Genomic DNA, 24608 nt, shown 5'->3' with positions numbered 1-24608 from the left:
TCCAGAAACATCCCAGAAGAGGACCAGAAGGAGAGGTCAAATTTGGACTTGCCAAGATCGGGGGAGGGCAGGGCATTACAACAGTGTTTGCACCATCAGAGCAAAGGTGAGGCAGTCCCTCCCAAGTGCGTTGGAGCTGGGGGGCACTGAGCCCTGGGGCCCCCCTTGGTCCCCATCCTATCACCAGTTTTCCAGGAAGTTTGGAGTCTCCCCCTGCCCTCCCCCACCCACCCAGGGTGAAGGTTTGTGGGGAATGTTCTCCCGCAGAACTCGGCACGAAATAAATTCCATTCTTACTCTGCAAATGACACTGCACATAAATATTCAGTAAATTAGCAGCACGCTTTTATAGATTTATCAGTCATTGCAGGCACAAAATGACAGGCAATGTTGTAGCTGAAATATTAATGCTGACAAATTAATGATTTCTGAGTAAATGATGTCATTTTTGCACCGTTTCATTAAAATTTACTCACTTCTGCTTCATTTCTGGACCTAAAAAAAATTAAAATCATTTCTTTCTCTCTTTCTTCTTTCTTTTTAGTGTGGGATCGGTTCCCAAACCTGAGAGGGGCATAAATTTTCCCCAGCAGCACCCCGGAAATGGAGGTGGGGAGCAGGGCAGGGCTCGCCTCACCTCCCCCTGGGCCCTGGGAAGGGGCTGGGGAGGGATCTCCTGGGTCCCAGAACCAGGACCTGGGCCTCTGCCATTAGTCTAGCTGAATGGAACACAGGAAAGTGTTTTTCCAGGTCAAACCCGGAGTGAGGGTGGGGGCCCTAGGGGAAAGTGGGGAGGGATCTTGGGGGAGGGTGTGAGGGCAGGAGGAGTAAGAAGAAGTCATTACCCTACCCCCTTTGGAAACTGAGAACCTCCACTGCCCCCCCCGCCCAAATCTCACATGGCCTCCTCTCTTGCAATTTCCCGGGAATTTTGTAGTAGAAAAAAAGGGGAGAAATAGCCACTTTGTAAATATGCTTGATCCACCCCTCACCAAGGCTCCTGGGATGAACGGATCTGAGTCTAAACCCTGGCCAGACCACTCAGGTGCAGCGTGACCTTGAGGGAGTCTCCTTGCCTCTCTGAGCCTCAGTTTCCTTTTCTCTGCTCCTCGCGGCTGCTCCTGGTTCTTGGGAAGATTAAATGGGATGGCTTGTAGGAGGCCCCACGCAGGGCCAGATTCCCTGGGAGGGGAAGAGGGGTTGTGGGGACAACAGCGGGGACAGCAGCAGCGCGTCCCCAGCACCTAGCAGCCCCAGGGTGACCTTGTCTGGTCCTGCGCGGGTGGGAGTTCCTGTCGAGCCGCCTAGGTCTGGAAGATGAGACCAAATGCAAACAAACCCAGGCCGGCGGAGCAGCGCGGAGGGCGGCAAGGCCCGCAGAGGCCAGGCGGACACAAAGGACAGCAAGGGAGGCAAGCGCGCGGGCACCGGAGCTGGGCGAGCCTATCAGGCAATCTCAGGGCTAATTCGTGCAGGGCAGGTCTCCTATCTCCTGCCCTCTCCCCGGCCGCTGATAGAATTGAAGTGGAAATGAAGTTGGATGCTCGGGGAGGACCCGCGCCCCACAGGGTGGGGGTGGCGCTCTCCGGCCGGCAGAGCTATTCCCTGCGCCGCTGCCCTTGGCGCTGCCCTTGGCCAGGCAGGAGGGATGGGGACTCGCGGGGGGGGGGGGGGGGGGGCAGGGCCGCACCCCGCGGAGGTCCCTAACCAGCGGTTACCGACCCTGTCCTGTCCTGGTTACCATTTACCCAGCAACAGTAGTGGGGTAGAAAGGACACGCACGGTTATGCGGGGCTTATTATGTGCCCGGCTCACTGCCAGGTGCTTAAAATGAGTTATTCTCGTACTTAGCACCGCCCATTCCCCCCCCCCCACCCAGGTGGCTCCAGGGGTCCTCCCCATTTTCACCAGTGCACACACGGAGACCCCCAGAATCACAGCTGACCCAGGGACCTCCAACAGCGCAGCGGGACCCCCACCCAGGCATAGACACACCTCAGCGGGGAGCGGTCCTCACCACCTCACTGGACCATCACTTCCCAGCGCCCCAAGTCGCTCAAGACCCGCAGAAGCAAGACCAGAGGCCGGGTGCTGGCAGGTGTTCACACCTGTTAGGAGGCTGGCCTCCTGGCCATGAGCCTTGACACTATTGGTCCCTGGGTGAGGTCAGGGTCGGGGGGGGGGGGGCGGGGGGAGGGGGGTGGCCAGACCACAGCCAAGGAATCCAGTATGGTCACTGGGAATCAGGGAACGTGGTGTGTTGGCCTCCCGAGTGGCCCTTCCCACCCCAAAGCATCTCAGGATGAAGTCTATGCTGCCCCAGACTTTTTGGGAAGGGGGTGGGGGGTAGCAGCCTGGAGGTAATTATTGGCTTTTGTAATGCAACTCAGTTATTCTTCATTTATGTTCATCCCTATTTTATTTACTTATGACTTGGCCCTGCCCACCATCCCCCTACTACAGCCCGCCTGCTTCCACCTCTCTTTGGCTCCCACCACCCGGCCAGCTTTGGGCTCTCAATGTCTTCAGAGACCCAGCTCCTTTTTCTCCTAAGGTCTTCACACATTCCCCTCTCTCAGCTTGGAATGCTCTTCTCCCGGGCACCTTTTTCACCTTTCCAGTCTTACTGATCTTTAAATAATCCTTTTAAATTGATATATTGTATTGACATACACTGATGGTCCAAAATGTATACACTTTTTTTTTTGTTTTTTTTTTTAAGATTCATTTACTTAATGTGAGATGGGGAGTGTCGGAGGAGAGGAAGACAGAGTCGCAAGCAGACTCGGAACTTGGTGCTCCATCTCACAATCCTGAGATCACAGCCTGAGCCAAAACCAAGAGTCTGATGCCTAACTGACTGCACCCAGGCGCCCCTACACACTATATTTTTGAATTGGATATGGAACTGTCACCCACCTTGAACCACTAGCATGGGCGGCAGTGGCTCTGAGCTCCCAGCCCCACGGTTTGGCACCCGTGGGGCAGTTGGATGGATCTTTCCTGTGGTCAACAATGGACAAGAATCTAACTGCACAAAACATCCAACTAGGCTTTGTATCAGCCTAGCCGCCCACCTACTTTAGGCTTCTGGTCCTCAATTTCTGCTTTCACAGTAGTTCCCTCTCCAGAGGATGTTTGATAATATTTTTTTCTCATCCTTATGGCACTAAGTGCATTGCAAAGGAGCTATTTTCTACAAGGGGTTTACATGAAAGAGCCTCCACCTGGAGCTGGACAGTTCATACCTGAGTCCTGGCTCTGTTACTAGTGTGACCTTGGACAAGTTGCTTCCCCCTCTCTGAATCTCAGTTTCCAACTCTGTAAAAATGGGTATAAAAACAGTAACATCAGCCTCACAGGGTAAGTAGTACAGAGATAGGTAGAGAGCAGTGAGATTGTGTGTATGTGTGTGTGTGTGTGTGTGTGTGTGTGTGTGTATGTGTATGTGTGTGAATGTGATCTTGACCTCTCATTCCTGGATCCCTGGGATCCAACACAGTGCCGAACATAGCAGAGGCTCAAACACCGTCTGTTGAATTAAATACTTTTCACCTTTTCTTGACTTATCAAACCAATATTTTCTGGGATAAATATTTTTTAGAGTTTTATAAATTATAGAAATAAAATGACATTAAACCAACTTTGAGAAGAGAAAAAATTTTATCTAGACTCTCCCCATAATAGTGGATACTTTCCATTTTTGCTTATTCTTTTCCAGTCTTTGTTTTTATGCCTCAATAGTTTACATTGTTGCAAACATAGCATGTGTTTAGTGGTTTTTTTTTTCATTTCACATTATCTCAAACATTTGTATACTTTCTGCATTTTCATAATGATGTTTTTAATGGCATAGAGTAGATGTACAAAATTTATACATTTTTTCTAATCACATATGGAACTGTTACCAAAATTGAACATATTTTAGATTACAGAGGAAGCCTCGAAACATTCCAGAGAATCAACATTATCTAGGACATGCTTTCCGACCACAGTGCAAGAAAATTAGAAAACCACCATAGAAAGAGAGCTAACAAGACCTTCTCTGTCTTGAAATGAAAAGCCCAACTTCTAAATAATTCATGATTTAAGAGTAAATCAATGAATATTAATTAAATATTTAGAATTAAATGATGGTGAAAGGGTTAATGATTCTGAACCACTATACATGTATGCGGGAACTGAACATTTAGGTAAATGGACTTCTGACTGCTGTAGTAGGTGGTTACAGATAAGCAAGGGGTTAAGGTTAAAATGATCCACCTGGTAATGGTTTAAAGTTGGAGCTGTCTGAATGAACTTATACTTAGTTTACTATAAATACAGATGGTTACATATAGAATTTTATATGCATGAGTGTGCACACGTGGGTTAGTATACACACTTATATTTCCTTGCTTGGCTAGCTGAGAGGACCTAGAAAGAAGGATCCCAGGAGCAATGATCATGCCTGGCACCTAGATCTTGGTTTCTAATACCATTCTTCAAGAAAAGGAACCAGGGTTCCTTGGAGAAATGGTTGATTCTAGAACAAAACACAGGCAGGAAATATACAAGACGATCCAGGAGCATTTTGCAGTGCCAGAGAGTAAGAAAGTAACGAAATAGGAAACAACTCATATGGATGGAGGAATGTCTGGGAGACACAGGAGCCAACTGAGAGCTCCTAGTGGCCAAAGGTGGAACAATTTGAACAACAAAACAAATAACAGTATTGGGTCATAACCCAAAGTAAACAAAAATCCATGAGTCCTTTCCGATACAAATAAACTACTGAATAAATACATTAACAGGGAAAATAGGCAGATTTCCTGTGCAGAAAAATTCCAAATAGTTTGGAAGGAGCTTAATTTCTTAAGTGTGGTGACTTCCCTCCAAAGATTAGGGAAAGAGACAAGGAAAAGGTAACTTACCTTAGCCAGGTGGTCAAGGTCAACATCGGCAGTGATAAGTCATGTTGATAGTGTGTGCCCTTGGTGTGCTCTGATGAGAATGGCCTTTTACCTCAGTGGTCACCCTCTCAAAAACCCATACCCCAGTCTAATCATGAGAAAAACATCAGACGAATCCCAGTTGAGTAACATTTTACAAAATACCTGACCAATCCTCCTTAAAATTGCCAGGGTCATGAAAAACAAGGAGCGCCTGAAAAACACAGCCAAATGGAACCTAAGGAGACATGACGATTAATGTAATGTGGTGTCCTGGATGGGATCCCAGAACAGAAAAAGGACATTAGGTCAAAAGTAAGGAAATCTGAATAAAGCATGGGCTTCAGTTAATAATCATGTATCAATATTGGTCCATGGACTGTGACAAATATACAATTCTAATGCAGGATAATGATATAGGGGAACTGGGGTGTGGAACTAGGTACCATTGTCACCATTTTTCCATAAATCTGAAACTACCCTAAAATGGAGTTTACTTAAGAATGATGATGAAAGGGATGTCTGGGTGGCTCAGTTGGTTGGACGACTGCCTTCGGCTCAGGTCATGATCCCGGGGTCCCGGGATGGAGTCCCACATCAGGCTCCCAGCTCCATGGGGAGTCTGCTTCTCCCTCTGACCTTCTCCTAGCTCATGCTCTCTCTCACTGTCTCTCTCTCAAATAAATAAAATCTTAAAAAAAAAAAAAGAATGATGATGAAAGTCCTAAGTAAAATTCATTAAGGAGCAGGTAAAGCAGTATTTAGAGGGAAATTTATAAATCTCGATGCATGTGTCATAGTCATTAGGGCTGCTCACCAGATACTTCTAGTGCTTTGGTACAGGATAGACTGTGCTTCCTGGTCTCTTTTGGTTACATGGGGCCAATGAATTATGAGCTAAAGTAGTTTGTGTCACTTCTAGGAGGGAAGATTTCATTACTGGCATAACATCATCCAGGGATATTTCTCTACTATTTATTGCAACTGTCAACACTACAGATGTCAGCTGCTCCACTAGCTGGTGGCCTAGAGCAAGCATGGCAAAGGCCAGAGACCCTAGAGCCAACCTAGGCTGGACCAGCAGTAAGAGAGAGAAATAAGCCTTTATTAGTTTCAACTGTGGGACTTTGCTGGTTACTATAGAAGCATAATTTAGTCCATCTTGAGGTAGGTTGCTTTCAGCTATTAAGTAAGAGAAAACCCAGCTCAGATTATCCTAAACTATGAAGGGCACTTATTATTGCTACAACAAGATGTTCTGAGGCAGGATTAGTTAATTCAAAGGCTCAGTGACATCATCTTTCTGCTCTGCCATCTTCACTTGTAAGTTTATTATTTGAGCCACCAAGTTTTGGGGTCATTCATAATGCAGTAATAGATAACCAGTGAGCAGTGAATAAGGACAAGATGCTTGGAGCCATGGTAGCCATTTGTCAACACAAAGGGATCTAGCTAACAAGTGATGATAGTAACTAAAATAGTGTGACACTGGCCAAAGTTTGTGATGAAGGGGTTAGCTGCCCAGCAAAATTCAATTTCCTGTTTTTGCATGGTAGTAGAGCGGTAGTTAGTCACATGGCAGCCCAGCTGGGTGCTGAACATCTTCTGGTCCTCTTTGCAGTTAGGGGAGGCTATAAGAATATGTTGTCATCAATGGAACATGAGCAGAAGTGATACATCCCCCCTTCTGGACTATGATTCTTAAAGCTGCAGGATTGGTTTCTCTGTGTTTTCTCTGCCCTTCCTCCAGACTGGAACCCAAATGTGGCCGTGACCCAGATTTCAACAGGGAATGACTAAGCCCCAAGATGGACAAGCATGAGCTCCTGAATGGCTCTGTGGAGCAGAGCTCACATCTTCTATTATGTACATAAAATAGAAACTTTGTTCTTGAAATTTTGTTGGAACTCCTGTTACAGCAGCTCGTTTGTTTTTTTTTTAAATCCTAATTAACATAGGCATAGATAAATCAACCAATAAAACAGAAATGAGAGCCCAGGAACATATTCATATCTATATATGGGAACACGGTCTGTGTTAGAGATATCACCACTAATCACTAGGGAAAAGAAAGACTATTTAATAATAGAGCAGTGATACATCATTCACAACATGAAAATGTAGATGTTTGAGTGACCCAAATGGAAAAAAATTAGAGAATAATATTGTCATATGTCAGGATAGGGAAAGATTTCCCAAACCAGAAAGACCCAATAAGAATAATCTATAAAATAAAACACAGATTTACTTAAATGTATTAAAATTACATTTTACCTAGGGCAAAATATACCATAAGCAAGAAAGCAGGCAATTTACTAGGAAATATTTGTAATATACAATGTATCCATCAGAATGTATAAAGAACACCCATAATCGGTGAGAGAGAGACAAAGAACCTAACAGAACAGCAAGAAACAGTACCAACAGTTCACAGAAGAGGATCTTTAAATGGCCTTTAAAGCCATGAAAAGAAAAGTGAGATACCATTTTTCACCTATCACACTGAGAAAAATTAAGAAGCCTAGTAATACAAAATGTTGGGAAACATGTGAGGAAAACAATGCTGTTTACATGGCTAGCAGAAATGTAAATATTGTCAAGGGGAGAGCAAACAAGTAGCATCTAATAACACTGAAAACTGTATCTAGTCTATGACCTATTCAGAAAATGCAATTTCCAGGTATGTTCCCTGGAGAAATTCTGGGCTATGTATACACAGATGTATACCACATTACTGTTTACAAGGGACCAAGTACTGGACACAGTATCTTTAAGGGAAAAATATCTATGGGGGAATGAAATAATGACATATGTTTTCCGATGGGATATTACAAAGTTTAAGAAGAATGAATTTGATCTATATATATGCACATAAATAGTTTTAGACAATGTACTATTGGGTGAATAGAAACAAGATTCAGGGGGCACCTGGGTGGCTCAGTGGGTTAAGCCTCTGCCTTCAGCTTGGGTCATGATCTCAGGGTCCTGGGATCGAGCCCTGCATTGGGCTCTCTGCTCAGTACCCCCTCTCTCTCTGCCTGCCTCTCTGCATACTTGTGTTCTCTCTCTCTGTCAAATAAATAAATAAAATCTTAAAAAAAAGAAAAGATTCAGAATGGTATGGAAAGTATACCCCTTATATGTATATATGAGTACATATGAATGCATATAAACATTCTTCTTAATGGGAGGAGACACCCAGACTCAGAATAATGGTTCCCTCTTGGAGAAAGGGTATGGATAGAATTGGAAATGGCCATAAGAAGGGACTTTATACCTGCAGTGTGTCATTTACTTAAAATAAAAGCAAGCAAATACGACAAAAATATTAAATGTATCAGTCAGGGTCCAATCAGGAGGCAGGAACTATATGGGGAAATTTTAATATAAAAAAATTAACCAGTGAAAGGCAGTTAAGTTCTAAGAGGAGTAAATGAGATCTCTAAAGGAACAAACTTGGGGAGCAGCTACTATGTCTAGGGTTGAGAGAGCACTTGGATGGGGCGCCTGGGTGGGGTTGAGCCTCTGCCTTCTGCTCAGGTCATGATCTCAGGGTCTTGGGATCTAGCCCCATGCCCTTCTCTCTGTCTGCTGCTCTGTCTACTTGTGATCTTTCTCTCTCTCTCTGTCAAATAAATAAATAAAACCTTAAAAAAAAAAGACAGAGAGAGAGCACTTGGAAACATACTTGGAAAAGGGACCCCCAACAGGCCTGAGAGGAGGTGTGGCTGTGGACCCCTGAGAAGTTCACTGTCGTATTTCAACCAGAGCTGGACAACAGAGGGCAGGCTATGGCAGGCTATGGCTATCACAGAGGTGCCGCGTAACTCATGGGAGGGTGCATCACGGGGTCTCCCATTTGCTGTTGGCAGTTGGGTGTGAGACTTGCACACAGGAACCAGGAAGAGAAGCCCCCTGCCCCATCTCCCACCATGCTGTGCAGTGCCCTTCAAGCTCTCTCCTCACAGAGCAGAACACCATGCCAGTCCATAAGAGTCTTCTCTATGTACAGGGTCCAGCTCCAGAACCACAAGGCAGGGCAAACAATAGTAGATTTGGAGCTAAGAGGCAATATGCGGATTATTGGCATGCTAATGATGGATAACGGCAACATACGGGTTGGTTATAGTAATCTGCATATATATTCTTTTTAAAAAATATTTTGTTTATTTACTTGACAGAGAGTACAAGCAGGGGGAACAGTAGGCAGAGGGAGAGGGAGAAGCAGGCTCCCTACTGAGCAGGGAGCCCGATATGGGGCTCAATCCCAGGGCCCTGGGATCATGAGCTGAGCCGAAGGCACACACCTAACCAACTGAGCCACCCAGGTGCGCCTTCATATATATTCTTTATCGTTTAAGGAATCCTGACCTGAGCTGAAGGCAGAGGCTTTAACCCACTGAGCCACCCAGGTGTCCCTATTACTTATTTTTTTTTTAAAGCCAAAAAAACCCCCAAAACCAAAACCTTATGATCTTTAAGACATAGGTGCCCCATTTCCTCAAAAAATTAAAAATAGAATCACCCTAGGATCCAGCAATTTCACTTCTGGATATATCATCCAAAAGTTGAAAGTAGGGTCTCCAAGAGATACTTGCACACCCGTGCTCACTCATTGCAGTGTTATTCACAATCACTAAAAACGTGGAAGCAACCCCAGTGTCCATCAATAGATGAAGAGAGGAGCAAAATGTGGTACGCCCATACAAGTGAAGATCCTCCAGCCTTAAAAAGGAAGGAAATAGGGACATGCGCTATAGTGTGGAGGAACCTGGAGGCCCTTACTGAATGCAGTAAGCCAGTCACGCAAACACAAGCACTGTATGATGCCCGTCGTCAAGGTCCTAGAGACAGAAAGTAGAGGGAGGTTGTGGGGGGCCAGGAGGAGGGCAGAGGAGGAGCTTTTGTTCAATAGGCACAGGGGTTGCGTTTTGCAAGATGCAAAGATTTCCAGAGATGGTCACGCATTGACATGAATGTCCTTAATACCACTGAGCTGTACCCTGAAACATAAGTAAGATAAATTTTGTGTTATGTGTATTTTACCACAATAAAGAAGAAACCGGGGATAAAGAGACCTAGCTGCCCCTTTCCAAGAGGCCCTCCATCTCCACCTGCTCCCCGCAGGGCTCCCCTTCTCTGCCCCTTGTGTCCCTCTTACCTAAGCCCAGCTCATCCCTACGTGTGTTGGTCTCTGCCAAGTCAGATTCTTGAGGACAGGGTCCCTGTTTTTGTTTTTTGACTGCATAATCTTGGTGGCCAGGGGCTTAATGGATACTTGGTGGTACTGGCACAGTTTGCTTTCTGGGCTAAGTCTACCTTTGGAGAGCACACTTTATGGGGCTCTGGAAATAGAACACCACCGACCCAGTGGTATGGAGGGAAAAAGCAGACATTTTTTTTTTTAGATTTTATTTATTTGAGAGAGAGAGAACATGTGCAAGTGAGCACAAGCAGAGAGAAAGGTGGACTGAGAGGAGAAGCAGGCTCCCCGCTGAGCACAGAGCCCATCATGGGACTCAGTCCCAGGACCCTGGGATCATGATCTGAGCCAAAGGCAGACGCCTAACTGAATGAGCTACCCAGGCACCCCAAAAGGCACACTTCAGAGTTAGCCTAGCCAGCCAATTGGAAGTGGGATGCCATTTTAGCCACTGTGGCCGCAGGGCAAGGAACACACTGCCCTGAGCCTCAGTTTCCCCCTCAAAAATTGGATAATAATGGGTGATTAAATATAAGGTAGATCATTCTTGTCTGTCTTCTACACAGAGAGAGCTTCTGGATGGATGGAGGCTTCTTTTCTGCCCACGGTTTTCCCTGTTGCTGTCGAACAGCAGAGAATAGAAATCTGTTAAGGGAACAGAATGTTCCGTACTATTTTTTCCTCTTTTTATACTTTTTTTTTCTTTTGGGATAATTGTAGACTGACATGCAACTGTAGGAAATAACACTGATAGGTCTTATGTACATTTCATCCAGTTTCCCCCAATGGTAATATCTTACCAGTAGGAACAGCACCATATCCCAACTGGGAAACTGTCATTGTTACGATCCATTGGCCCTATTCAGAGTTCACCGGTTTTGCATGCATGTGTATATTTTATAGCCAGAACCCTTAGTCTTTTTTTTTAAAAAAAGATTTTATTTATTTGAGAGAGAGAGAGTGTGTGTGTGTGGTGGGAAGGGCAAGGAGCAGTAGAACAAGCAGAGCCCATGCTGAGTGGGGAGACTGACACAGGGCTCGAGCCTACGATCCTGAGATCATGACCTGAGCTGAAATCAAGACTCAGATGCTCAGCCGACTGAGCCACCCAGGCGCCCAGAGCCCTTAGTTCTTTTTAAGCGCTCCTGTTTCAGAAGGACATTTCCCCCATGGATCACTGAGGTTTCCTTCAAACTTTCCTACCTACCCAGCCCTATTACCCCTTTACCTTTCTTTCTCATTAAAGATCCCCAGAGAGGGGCGCCTGGGTGGCTCAGTGGGTTAAGCCGCTGCCTTCGGCTCAGGTCATGATCCCAGGTCCTGGGTTCAAGCCCCACATCGGGCTTTCCACTCAGCGTGGAGCCTGCTTCCTCCTCTCTCTCTGCTTGCCTCTCTGCCTACTTGTGATTTCTCTCTGTCAAATAAATAAATAAAATCTTTAAAAAAAAAAAAAAAAAAGATCCCCAGAGAGCTGGAACAAGTAACAGGTGCATCAGAGAATTCCCTCCTTGGCTCCATCAGAGCACGTCCCCAGGTCTCTTGGAGGCCCCTGGATTCCAGCAGCATCCCTATTCCAGCAGAGACCTCTGAGCGGCAAGTCACCCATCTTCAGGGTGCACAAACCCTGCCCTCTCCCGTCTCTCTGTGACTCTGTGCTACTGGAGAGAAGCTGCCATGCTCTCTCTGTGACTGGAAGGGATGGCTGGCCCCCAAGAGCTGGATTTAGCACCAGTGAGTAGGGGCAAGCCCTGCCCTTTAGTCTGGACCAGCTCCCCCGCTCCTGAGTCACCTTTCTCTCCTAGTGGGGGTCCTCTGCAGCTGCAAGTTCCAGTTCTGGGTGCTTTCGTCTTCAGAAGACAACACAGGCCCTGGGTGTTTGGGACATGCCAAGGGAGCAGCAGGTAGGATCAGGAACCCACAGCTTCCACCGTGTTCCCATTAGGAGCACTTTTATTCCCTGAAGAATGTTCCCCCCCACTCCAAGGGCCCCCTTCCTTTGTTCCACGGAGGTCCACTTCTCAGATACATGCTGGGATCCCTTATGGCATCAACAATACTGGTGATCTCATCTCACTGAGCCTCAGTCTCCCCCTCTGTACAATGGGACCAATAAGCCCTCACAGGGCTCTCTTGGTGCTTAAGTAAGATCACCCTTGCAGTGGGCCCAGACCCTTGGTGCTAAGTGTTCAATGAAATGGGTGGTTAGCTGTCACCCTTCCAGTCATGCTTCTGCATTCCTGGGCCACCTCCTATGGGTGTCACTTCCCTGGGGCTGGATCTGTCACCCTCCTCTCACCATATGTATCTTTTTCTAGATTCATTACCCTAAGAGTTGGGGCTCTTCCTTCCAAGGGTGGGAGCAGAAACCAAAACAGGTGGTGTGTAATCAGGGACTTAAAATGACTCAACTGTCCCCTGGCTGCATCCCGTGTTTCCCAGACCATCTAAGCCACTTCTAATTTTATAGGATTAACTTGCTTGCTCAGACTCCCAATGAAACCCAAGGTCTGTCTCTCTCTCTCTCTCATTCTCTTCCAGGGCCCAGGACAGAATAACTCAGGGCTTCCCCTGGGAAAGGGAAGGATGAATAGTGGCAGGCAGAGCTCAGATCTTGCTTTTTTTCTTCCTGGCCCCTTGCCACCCCCAGCCCTCCCACCATCCCATGAAACCCGGCACCCCAGGGTGTCCCTGGGGTGGGTGTGGACCCGGCTGGCCCATCTCTCTTTACAGGCAGGCAGGATTTGGCTAATAAGAACCAGCTGTGTTGGTGGTGGGTTTTACTTGCCCCCTCCCCTGCCCTTGCTCTGATAGCTGTGAGAAACTGATGACAACCTGTTTGACCTCTGACCTCCGAACTTGACCCACTGCTAATACCTCCAGCTGCTGATTGCCGGCCGAGCCCTTTGTCTCGGGCTGTTTGGGAGCCAAGACAGACAAATGATTTCTATTTGTCCTCTGGTGCCGCGGATGGAGCTGATCGATAGGAACCGCGAATGATGTCAAGGATTTGTCACCACAGCTTATGAATGACAAAAACGCTCCTCACCACCCCCCCCCGCACCCCTTCCCCAAAGAAACACCTTTTGGGGGGGAAAGACTGAAAGGCAGAGAAGGCATATCGATTTTTTTTTCTTTCTTAAATAGCAGCTCGAGCCACAAAAGAGAGAAAGGCAGCACTTTTCTGTGCTAAAATGCTGCAAAAAGCTTCCCAGGGTACGTTCGAGACCAGTGATTAGATCAGCTATTGCGCGAAAGGACCACGGGCCACCACCCGCCACAACTGCTCCCTTCCGTCTGCTGAGGCGGTTCGACTCCCCCATCTCCAAGTGTCCTGACTCCAGCGAGGGCAGCCGACTGGCTGGCTTTGTCGTCGGCCTCCAGCCCAGGGACTGTGTCAGCCCTCCCCGTCTTCCTCTCCTCGTTCTTTCCAGGGTGGGCACCCGGGTCTGGAGTCAGCGCCAATACCCGCCCTCTCCTCTTTTAGAGATGATCTGCTTTTGAAATGGGATCTTTACTGGGAAAAGTGAAGGCAGAGGGTGAGGGGGGGTGGTGGCGGATGACAGGAGACATGCAGCTTGGGGCAGACCCTCCTCCGACCTCCGCAGGGATTTCGGGGCAGGTTTCTGGGGAGTCCGGGGAGAGGAAGCCCATTCCTCGGAGAGCCAGGAGGTCCTGCAGCTGCCCGGGCGGGGAAGCAGGGAGGCTCCCACCACTCCGCACAACGTCTGACCTTTTATTGCAAGTGTGCTCTGTACTCCCACCCTGACCCCCGGGTGAGGGAGAGCCACCTGCCTGACCCCAGAGGAGCTGGCCTCTAGTACAGTGGGGCGACCACAACAGGGCGGTGAGATGAATGCTGGGCAGGGAGAGGAGGAAGCAGGAAAGCTGCCCAGGCCCCACCCCCTCCAGGGGTGCGGATGCGGGTGAAGTGGAACTTGGAGACCTCCTAGACTAGGGAACCTCCTTGCTGAGCTTGGACACATGAGCAGCTGTAGAAGGCAGGCGGCTGCATTGAAGCCTGAGTGAAGACTGAGGCCTTCCTCGCAGCTGGGGTGCAACCCTCAGGCAGTGCCCTTCGGAAGGCCAACTTCGGGCGGGGGGCCTCCAGTGTTAGCGTCTATGCAGTCATGACGCAGAGACTCGGGTTTCTCATTGGTCACGTGGACACGGCCGTGGACTCTGCCTCACAGCGTTGCTGAGAGTATTACATGGGCTAATCCATCCTGGATTAGGGACTATAAGGTCTTGTAGTCCGTGATGGCTAGTCTTGATTTACTTATTTTTAAGTTATTATTTGAAGATTTGCTTCCAATCTGGGTATTCCACAGCCAGGTGGATTGAATGAGGGAAGATATGGACACCCCTTGCCTCCCACGTACCCTAACTAGAGCCAGGATCTGGGTATAGTGGGGAAACCAAGCACAAGGTCTTTGGTAGACCTGGCAGCACAAGGTCTCTGACCCAGGTCTCTGGCGTGGCACTGGAGCGACCTCTCCCCCGCATGAACAGGTCCTGGACATAAACAGCAAGGCAAGCCTGCTGTTGGGTAGGGCTCGGACAGAGTAGCTCCATAAATGCAAGGCAACTCAGGCCCTCGATACTGATGGCTTGGATTACTGCAGTTTGCTTATGTGGTCTCGTGACTATCCCATCCATTATCTACACCATCGTCAGAGATACCTTCCAATCTCAAAATCTCATGATGACACTTCTGTTTGCATCCTTCCAGTGCCTCCCTGTCATCTTCAGGTTGAAGCCCAAACTCCTTACCCTGGCATCCAAGGCCCTCACTCCCCAGCTTAGGCTCCAACCTGTCTTCTCCCTATTTTGCAATCACTTGCTTTGTATTATGCTAACCACACACCCCCTGTGGTCTCACTATCAGGCCTTTGCTCAAGCTGGTCCCTCTGCTGGGATTGCGCCCTTCATCTCCATTTTAGTGAGACTTGTCCTCTCTTTCTCTGTATCTCCCACAGCACATGATAACGTCCATTCTAACACCTATGGCCCTGGGTCAGAATGATCTGTGTATTGAATGGAATAACTAGAAGGCGCTGAAGCTTAAAGAAAACTTAGGAATTAAAAAAAAAAAAAGAAAGCTTAGGAATTAGTGAGGGATGCTGGGATGGGAGTGTGGATACCACATTCTGACAAACAAAAGATAATGGTAGGCAAAGGACTTTTGTCTTCCTATTGATCAAAATGTGGGGTTACTAAAGTCACGGTCATTGCCCTTGATGACTCACAGATGGCTGTTTAGTTTAAAATGTTTAAAACACTGAAAATGTGACAGACTCACCATAGAAAATTCAAGCAATGTGGAAAAGCATAAAAAAGAGAGGAAGAGTCTAGTAAAATCCCCTTATATTGATTAGGACTGTCTCTTCTACAAGAGATAGAAAACCCAGCTCAAACTGGCTTAAGCATAAGGGGATTATTGGCTCCCAGGACTAAGGAGCCGGGGGTGGGGCTGGCTTCAAATGACGCCCTCTGGACCTTCCCGCTCTCTCTCTGTCTCTGCCCCCCCACCCCTGCCCATTTTTTGCTCTTCCACATCCCTTGGCTCTCCTCCAAGTTGCCTTTATGCACAGGTTTCCTCTTTATGGTGGCTGCAGCTATTCCAAATCTCATGTCTCTGAGCTTTGAATCTAGTAGAGAAGAAAGACTGTCGATGGCAGGTTGTCTTTTCCATAGGAGGCCACAGGATCTCCCATCACACATGCTCTTCTGCAACATAACCTTACACTTTCCCATCAAGGCGTGGAGTCTAATGTCCCTCCTCTATGGTTCTGAGCTGGCTTTAATGACTCACTTGTAACCAACAGAATGTGATGGAAATGATGCCAGTATGGTTCCTGAGGCTAATTTGGAAGCAGTGTTGTAACTTTTGCCTTTGTCTCTTGAAATACTCTCTAGAGTCTCTCCTATTGAAGAAGCAGCCACCTGCAGCCCATGAGCAGGTATTCCGGCCAACAGCTCGAAGCCCAGCCTTCCAGTCATTGCAGGTGTCAGACCTGTATGTGAAGAACTCCCCAGAGGATGCCAGTCATGCAAGCCACCTACGACTTCCTGGCTGAGGTCCCATGTTTTGTGGGAGCACAGATAAACCATGCTGCTTGTGCACTCTCCAAATTCCTAACAACGAATCTGTTACAAAATGATTGTTTTACACCCATAAGCTTTGTTATGTAATAGTGTTTTTCAGGAGCTCCAGAATAATCCACGTTGGCTTGGGTCTCCATGGTCAATCCCCTTGAGCCTACACTGGGAGCATAGCTAGTCTTTTGACCTTAGGGTGAGTCAGCTCCACTGGAAAGAGAAGAGGGGTGAGTAGCAAACCCAGAGGGTCATGTGGCACACATTACCCAAAGGCACAAACCACAGAACCCACTATTCTTACCACCCAGTAACGGGTGAACACTCTTCCAGACACTTCCTGGGCCTATGGACATGTGTGGGTATAAAATTCAGCACAAAGCATATTCTACATGATATTTTGTAACTTTTTTTTAACGTAATGGATAATGGGGCTCTTTTGAGATGTCAATGGATGCAGATGTCCACCATCATTTTTAACGGCTGCATAAGATTCCATTATATGAATGAATTATCATTGATTGGAATTAGTTCTCTACTGATGGGTCATTAAGTCATTCCCTCCCCCCCCTTTTTTTACTATTACGAATAGCATGAGGTAAACATCACTGTACATACATCCTTGGGCATATCCTCCAGTGTTTCCCTAGGATAAATTCCAAAAAGTCTAATTGTAAGTTCTAAGGTTATGAACATTTCTAAGGCTTGCCAAGGGCATCTAAATTGCCTTCCAGAAATTGGTTGCCTTCCAGACAACAGGATCTCCTCCCATTGTCTCATCAACAGGGCAAGAGGGTAGCCATTTCTCTATACCTTTATTAGGATATTTGCCAATTGGAAAAGTGAAAAAATGATCCCTCATCCCTGCTTTAATTTGAGTTTCTTTGATTTCCAGTGAGGTCAAGCACCTTCTCATATGCATATTGACTATTTCTACTTTGTCTTCTGTAATATTGCCTGTTCAAGCCCTTTGACCAATTTTTTAATTGCAGTATTCATATATTTTGTTATTGATTTATAAAACCTTGTATATTCCAGTGTTAACCCTTTGTCATATATCTGCAAACATTTGTCGTCCGTCCTTTAAATTTATGTAGGGTGGCCATCTTTAAAACCCTGATAAGCAAAGTCCCCAAACAAGGCAGAGTATAAGGCCTTCAGAAACAGCTGACACCTGGCAAGAGAGTTGATTTTAACTTCTCTTGTCAGAGGGGATCAGCTGCCTAAGGAAGAATCCAGGGCTGGGGAACTAGAAGGGCTGAGAGAATTGACCACCTTGGATGCAGGCTCAACTGCAACTACTAGAAGTGGGTAGGAGATATTCCAGGAAGCCCAATGCTGAAGAAGCAGATGAAGGTCAGATGAGAAAGGAGAGAAGCAGAGGAAATGAGGAGGCCAGGGACTGTGCCCTTGTCCATGGCAGCCCCTTATGAACATTGCTCCTGCTGCGGGGGTGACCCCAGTACAGGGCAGTTCTCTCTGGTTGGTTCCCATTCCGGGGACCAGGAAGGAGCATGGGCCACCTTAGGGGCAGTGTCAAAGGTAGGAAGCCCCTAACATCTGCCAAGCTTGGAGAAGCATTTATAAGCAACCAGAGGAGTATGGAGGGGATTTAGGCTAGGGGGTCACTGAGGGAATTAGGTCATTGCCAAGAAAACAGGATTAACTGTCCAGTCTAAAGAGTAAGGCAAGGAGCCTGACTGGATGGTCTGCCCAAGTCCTCTTTGCTGCTAGGAGATTTAGCTGCCCCCAGCTCTGGCACCCCTGGCGAACGAGAGCTGCCTCCACTAAGATATTACCTTGCCTAGGGGTGCCTGGGTGGCTCAGTGGGTTATGCCTCTGCCTTTCGGCTCAGGTCATGATCTCAGGGTCCTGCAATCGAGCCCCACATCGGGCTCTCTGCTCAGCGGGGAGCCTGCTTCCTCCTCTCTCTCTCTGCCTGCCTCTCTGCCTACTTGTGATTTCTGTCTGTCAAATAAATAAATAAAATCTTAAAAAAAAAAAGACATTACTTTGCCTAGGAAAGATAGGCAAGGTAATGCCTAGTGCAGCCTATAACCAATGAGTGACTGAGGAGGGCAGTTAGTCTCTGCTGCGGGAGATGGTATGAGGGATATTGCTGCCCAGCTCACTGCCCTTCTCCAACCAAAGCCCAAATTCCCTTTGGGATACCACTCCTTCCCTTTCCCCTGGGTGGTCTGATGAGACTGTACCACCCACAGCTTCAGGAATGGGCTTTGGATTAATTTACTCTTTGTCTCCCCAGCTTTACCTCCAGCCACAGTGACTGATTCAAGGGTGAGAATATAAACCAATCAGAACCAACCAAATGTTGGGGCTTCTGGGAGAGGGAAGTGCCCTCCTTTCCACTGTAGTGGGCTGGTGTCTGTCCTAGGGCAGAACAGCTATTTCTGCCACTTTATGGAGCTGAAGAATGGAGATAACCATGGACAACTGGACTGAAAGATAGATTCTGGTGAAATCATTTGGGCCCTGGATCAAACTGCACCTGAAGTCACACCTATGCCTGAACACTATTCCATTAGGAGAGCCAATAATTCCCCTCATTTTCTGAAGCCAGCTTTAGGAGGGTTTCCTGTCATTGCAACCAAGAGTCCTAACATACATGTATGGTGTGTGATGAAGGATTAACACAGGCAACTAAAGGAGTCCAGCAAGCTGACACAAGTTAAAGCCAGAAAAACATCCCCTAACCTGTCTTCCTCCACTTCTACAACAGGCAGCCAGCTTTCTTCCAGGATCTGCCATGTTCACCAGGGGGTTTTGGCCATTGTGGCCAATCAAGGGTAAAGCCAGCACTTCTAATTATTCAGCGTTCCTGGCCGTTTCCTTTCACTGTGGTTTTCAGAGTCTCTTGACCTCCCTCCAGGGAACTCATCACCTCTTCTTTCCCCCTCTCTGGGATGGATCAAAGAGAGTCTGTTCTAGGCAAAGAGAAGCAAAGCCCTTCAAAGGCCACATTAAGTAGGTGGTGAGGTTGCAGTGTTTCCTCTCAGGGCCAGCATCCATAGAGGCAATGGGATGTGGGGAAAGACCAGGGACCTGGGCCCTAGTCCTGGCACTTCCCAGTAGGGCAGCCAATCATTTAACTTCTCTAAGCTTCAAGTTCTCCATCTGTGAATAAGTATGTTATCTCTACAGGGTCCCTAGAGCATGGAGCTGGGAAAACAACTGGCTGACGGGGGTCCAAACGGTACACAACTGGGGGGAAGGGTGCAGATGCCGAGGTTTCACAGAAGCAAGGATAAAGTCGGTTCCTAGGATCCACAGTGAGAATGCCAGGAATTTGGCCAACAGACAAGCTAGATTTGGGCCCAGGGCAACCCCTCCCCCAGCCAGCCAGGATATCTGTGGGGGAAGTTAACTGGCACCCCATGGGGACAGAAAAGTGGTCTAGGCAGGGCCAGGCTGAATCCTCTCCCCACCTCCTACCTGGAGGGAACCGTTAAAGCGACCAGGTTCTCAGACAGAAGGTGCCCAGTACAGGCTCCCTGGATGCAATGGGGGAAGGGCCCTTACAGACAGACCTCCTTCTGAAACATATCAGACAAGGTCTTCAGAGGAGGGTCCTGGCGGAGTTCTAGAGGGAGGAAACCAGTGTTTCCTAAGTGCCTAGCCTTTGCCAGGTACTAGTGCTTTCAGCCTACCATCTGAACTAATGCTCACAGCAACCTGGGGAGTATGAATTATTCTCCCCATTTTGAATGTGGGGAAACTGAGTCCCTCTATCCCTAGGTAGACTGCCCAGCACCAGCTGTGGGGTGCCAGAGGCAGAATTCCAGCCCAGGTAGGTCAGGTTCCAAAGAGCTCCTGTCCGCCATCTGGGACCTGGCTAAGTGGTCCAACGGCACCTCTGTGAAGGCTCCTGGAAGAGGCACCTTGCCCATACCCTGCAGCCTCCTGGGAGCCCAGGCCTGATGTGTGGCATCTGCAATTGGATGAAGCCCACCAGGCTGAGCCCAGAAGGCAGTCCCGGCTTAGCTACTGGAGGAGACCAGAAGAGAGGGAGGGAGGGTCCACAGGGACTCAGGAAAGTTCCCCATACCCTAGTACCCCACCTTGACCTCAGCACCAACTCACTACTCTCTGGAGGGCTGGGCCTTGGAAAGGGGCTGGGAAGGATGCCTATTTGGTGGGTGAACAGGGGGTTATGCCTCTTTCCAGGGATCATGTCACAGGGGTCTTCCTCTGGAATCCCAAGTCAATAGGGTTAGACAGAAAGAAAAGTCAGGGGCACCTGGGTGGCTTAGTCAGTTAAGCGTCTGCCTTTGTCTCAGGTCATGACCCTAGGGTCCTGGGATTGAGCCTCACATCAGGTCCGACTCTGTGCTCAGCAAGCAGCCTGCTTCTCCCTCTCCTCCCAGCTCCTGCTCTCTCTCACTACCTCTGTCTCTGTCTCTCTCTCTCAAATAAATAAAATCTTTTAAAAAATTAAAAAGAAAGTCAGAGCATGGAGTTCTGGGTTCAACTTTGGCTCTACTGTTTCCTATCTGGGTGCCGACTCGCCCATCACTTAGTCTCTGAACCGCAGGTTCTTCAAACAAAAAATGGAAATACTACCTTCATCCCAGAATCCCTCTAAGGACTGAATGGGGAAAAGCATGTGGAAATGCCCATCACTTATTCTCTGAACCGCAGGTTCTTCAAACAAAAAATGGAAATACTACCTTCATCCCAGAATCCCTGTAAGGACTGAATGGGGAAAAGCATGTGGAAATGCCCAGCACTCTGCCTGGCACACAGCGGGTGCTTAATAAATGTTGGTTCTCACTCACCATTTTAAACTCTCATTTGACAGTAAAATATCATCTAGCTCATGGATGTAACTAAATTATAATTTCTAAATTTATTTACTACTATGTGCCAGACATTGCTCTGAATATTTTCCACCTATTACCCCATTTAATCCTCAAAGAATCCCACGAGGAAGATATTATTATCCCCATTTGACAGACGAAGAAACTGAGGCACAGAGGTTAAACAACTGGCCCAAAGTCATACAGGTAATGATTAGCATAGTCAGGATTTGAATTCAGGCAAAGTTGGCTCTGAATCCTGCACTGTGAGCACCCTCCACCCCCCAGCCCATGCCTGTTGTAGTCTACTAAGCCCCTACCATGATTAAGTGACATGCCAGGGCCAGAGGGACTAAGTGAGGTATCTCTTGAGGAGTTCACGGTCCAGGGCAGGAGACAATATGCACAGAAACAGAAGTAAGAAGGTCATAAGTGTCACAAAAGAAAAACTAAGTTGTGAGTTGAAAAGAGAGCAAGATCAGTGCCAGAAACTGACCAGGAGGGCATTCCAGGTAAAGGGAACAGCGAAGACAAAGGCGTGGGGGTAGGAAGCCTCTGTGAAAGCACATGGTGCAAAAAGGGGAGTTTTGTGATCAAATTTAGAAGGGTTAGGGCTAAATGATGAGAGCCTGCTTGGGGCTCTGCACCTGCTGGGGAGAAGGAATTGAAGGATTCTCTGGCAAGAAGTAACATGAACAGATCTGTGCTGTAAAAACAGTACTCTGACAGTAGCAAGGAGGAAGCCTGAGACTGGATGGGGCTGGAGACAGGGGACCAGTTGGGAAGGCAGTTGTAATGGTCCAGACACACACCAATGAGGGGCTAAGCTAAGATGGGATGGTGGGATGAGGTACCCCATATATGACCTCCTGGGGTTAGGGGAAATGGACAACCGGTGCCTTCGAACTCAGCCAACCCATTCCCTAAATGGTCAGCCCGGCTTTGGCCACCTGTTCCCACCACCCAGTGATGTGGGCTTCAGGGATCATTAACCTAAGCCATGAACTCGCTCTCCCTTCCAACACATCTGGCCGGACGGAGGCCCCTCCTCCACCTCTACTCCCCCTCTGGGGGAGGGAGAAACTGGGCTGCCAGCCCAACTGAGCATTTCATTCTCTGCAAGAATGCCCTAGACGCACACCAGCCACCATCCTTACACTACACAACCCATTAGGACCATACACAGGTACCTAAGTCACATGGAATCACAGAAACAGCCCTGGACTACGAGTCAAGAGGCCTGGGTGCAGGTCCATCCCTGCAGTTCATGAGGTCTGTGGCTCTCAACCAACCACTTAGACCCTCTGGGCCCCACCTTTTCGTCTATGAAATGGAGATAAAATGCCCGTCTTTCAGGATTGCTTTGTGGACCAAAAGAGAGAATGAATACACACACACATACACACACACACACATACACACACACATATTCAGGTATATATACATGAACATTCTCTGTAAACTTTTCAAGTTCTGCTTAAATGTGGAATTCTGTGTACATTTTCATCCATCCCACCCACCTCGTCGAGTTCTGACTCCATTAGGGGCTGGGGGGTGCCCATGCCTCTGCAGTTCCCCACTCGTGATCATATTCCAGCCTTCGCTCATCCTGTGTTGGGAAAGAACTCTGCCTGAAACACAAGCTGTGTTCACATCCTGTGTATGACAAATGGGAACATGGCTTAAATTAAAGAAGGGAAGATTTTATCAGGACTAACTTCCCAATGCAGGAGGCTGGTTGGTTCCTGGAAATCTTCCCAGAAGAAGAGAATCAATTAAGCACTTTGCCCAGAGTAGACACCAAATAAATTGTTGAGTGGAATTGACTCTGTCATATTAGCCAGGAAAAAAGGAAAATGAATCAGAGAGGTTCTTAAGGCCCCTCCTCCCCCGACTTCCTCTGCACCACCTATGCACATTCGTATGTCCGGGACATGGGTGAGAATCTCGAGCTGGTGCTCAGCAGACCTGTCCCCAACCAGCCGTGTGACCTTGGAAAGATCTCATGTCCTCTCTGAGCCTCTGTTTCCTCCCCTGGATGTCATCTGAATGAGAACTCTAATAAACCTCCTAGGATAGTGTCCACACTTAACATTCCACAGTTGTTTGTTGAATGAATGAAGGAGGGAATAAATGGCACTCCATAGGGTGTAGGAATCGTGTTTGTTCTTCTTTCCTCTCTGAGCCTCAGTCTGCCTACCTGTCAAATGTGGGCCTGGGGCCGCCTGTCTCCAGGCTCCCTGTCAGTTCTGGCTTCTGTGATCTGCCTCTGTGCCCAAGGCTCAGGCTGGGAGGAGGGAAGCTGGGGGTTTGGGGTCTGCGCCTTCACGCCCAGCAGCTTGAGCTGCCCTCCCGTTTCAGGGCATGGGCAGCAGGTATGCACTGCTGTTCCCACGGGGCTGCCTGGCTTAGCCTAAGGCTCCCTTTGCTGGGAGAGTAGCCTGGGCTGCCGCCCTGTGCTGACCTGCTCTTAACCCCCAGTTTAGTTACACAAACTCCTCCACGCTCCACTGGGAGCTAGGTCACACAAAGTGGGGGCAGAAACAATACTTCCCCTTGTGCTCTCAGCCTATTCCACATCAGCACACATAGGGGAGGGACACAGGAGGCCAGCAGGAGGGGGCAACCCAGCTCCGGTTTCAACCATGTCTGGAAATTGGATCTTCCTCCCTGGCCAGAGTTCCCCCGGGGCATGGGCAGGGGGCGGGGGTTGATGCTGCAGCCCAAGTCTCAGCAGAACCCTACTTTCTCCTCTCCAGGTCTCCCACTAAGAAGAGCCCTGTGCCTCGATCACAGAGCAGATCCGCAAAACTCCTTACCATTGCATCTCCCTTTGGCAAATAAGCCCTGGTTCTATGACGGACCTACATGGAGATGGTGGGGAGGAAAGTTCAACTCTGGAAATCAGTAAGTCTTGTATGGTTCTGCCACTGCCAAGTAAGATACCAGCGGTTGGACTAGCCAAGGGCTGAAAATACAGGGTATGGAGCCAGACCACCTGGTTCAAATTCCAGCCCGCCGTGTACCAGCTAGTGACCTCAGACCAGGTACCTACCACTCTGTCCCTCTGTGTCCTCACCTGCTGTTATGGTACCTACTTTTCTGAGTCATTACGAGGAATAAATGAGTTCATATGCACGACACACTTAGCGCATTGCTCAACAAATGCCAACTGGATGGCTTGCTCTCCACACAGTTTTAGTAGGAAGTGGAGGCACGTGCAGTCCTCCCTTAACTTTCCAGAGAAGAGCAAATTGTTCAAATTGTCTAAAACACAATAGAACTACTTAAAGTACATGAAACTAGCTGTCAAAATTGTGAAACATAATCACAGTTTTGATTTCTCTGTGACAGTGTAAAAATAGCTAATTTTTCATCAGGCAAGAAAAGAAAAACAAAGGATAACTACATTCAACCTCATCTCCCCTCCCCTTTGTGTTCCGCATACCCGCATGAATTAACTTGCTCATGCTGACACATGCACAGCTTTGCGTCACCTGAGACATAGTGCTTATTCTTCTTTAGTCATTTTATATTTAGGCTACAGTTGGTGGCGGCTGG

The sequence above is a fragment of the Lutra lutra genome, chromosome 16, assembly GCF_902655055.1.
Source record: "Lutra lutra chromosome 16, mLutLut1.2, whole genome shotgun sequence".
NCBI lineage: Eukaryota > Metazoa > Chordata > Mammalia > Carnivora > Mustelidae > Lutra > Lutra lutra.
The sequence above is the reverse complement of the archived record's forward strand: the minus strand, read 5'-3'. Positions refer to the sequence as shown.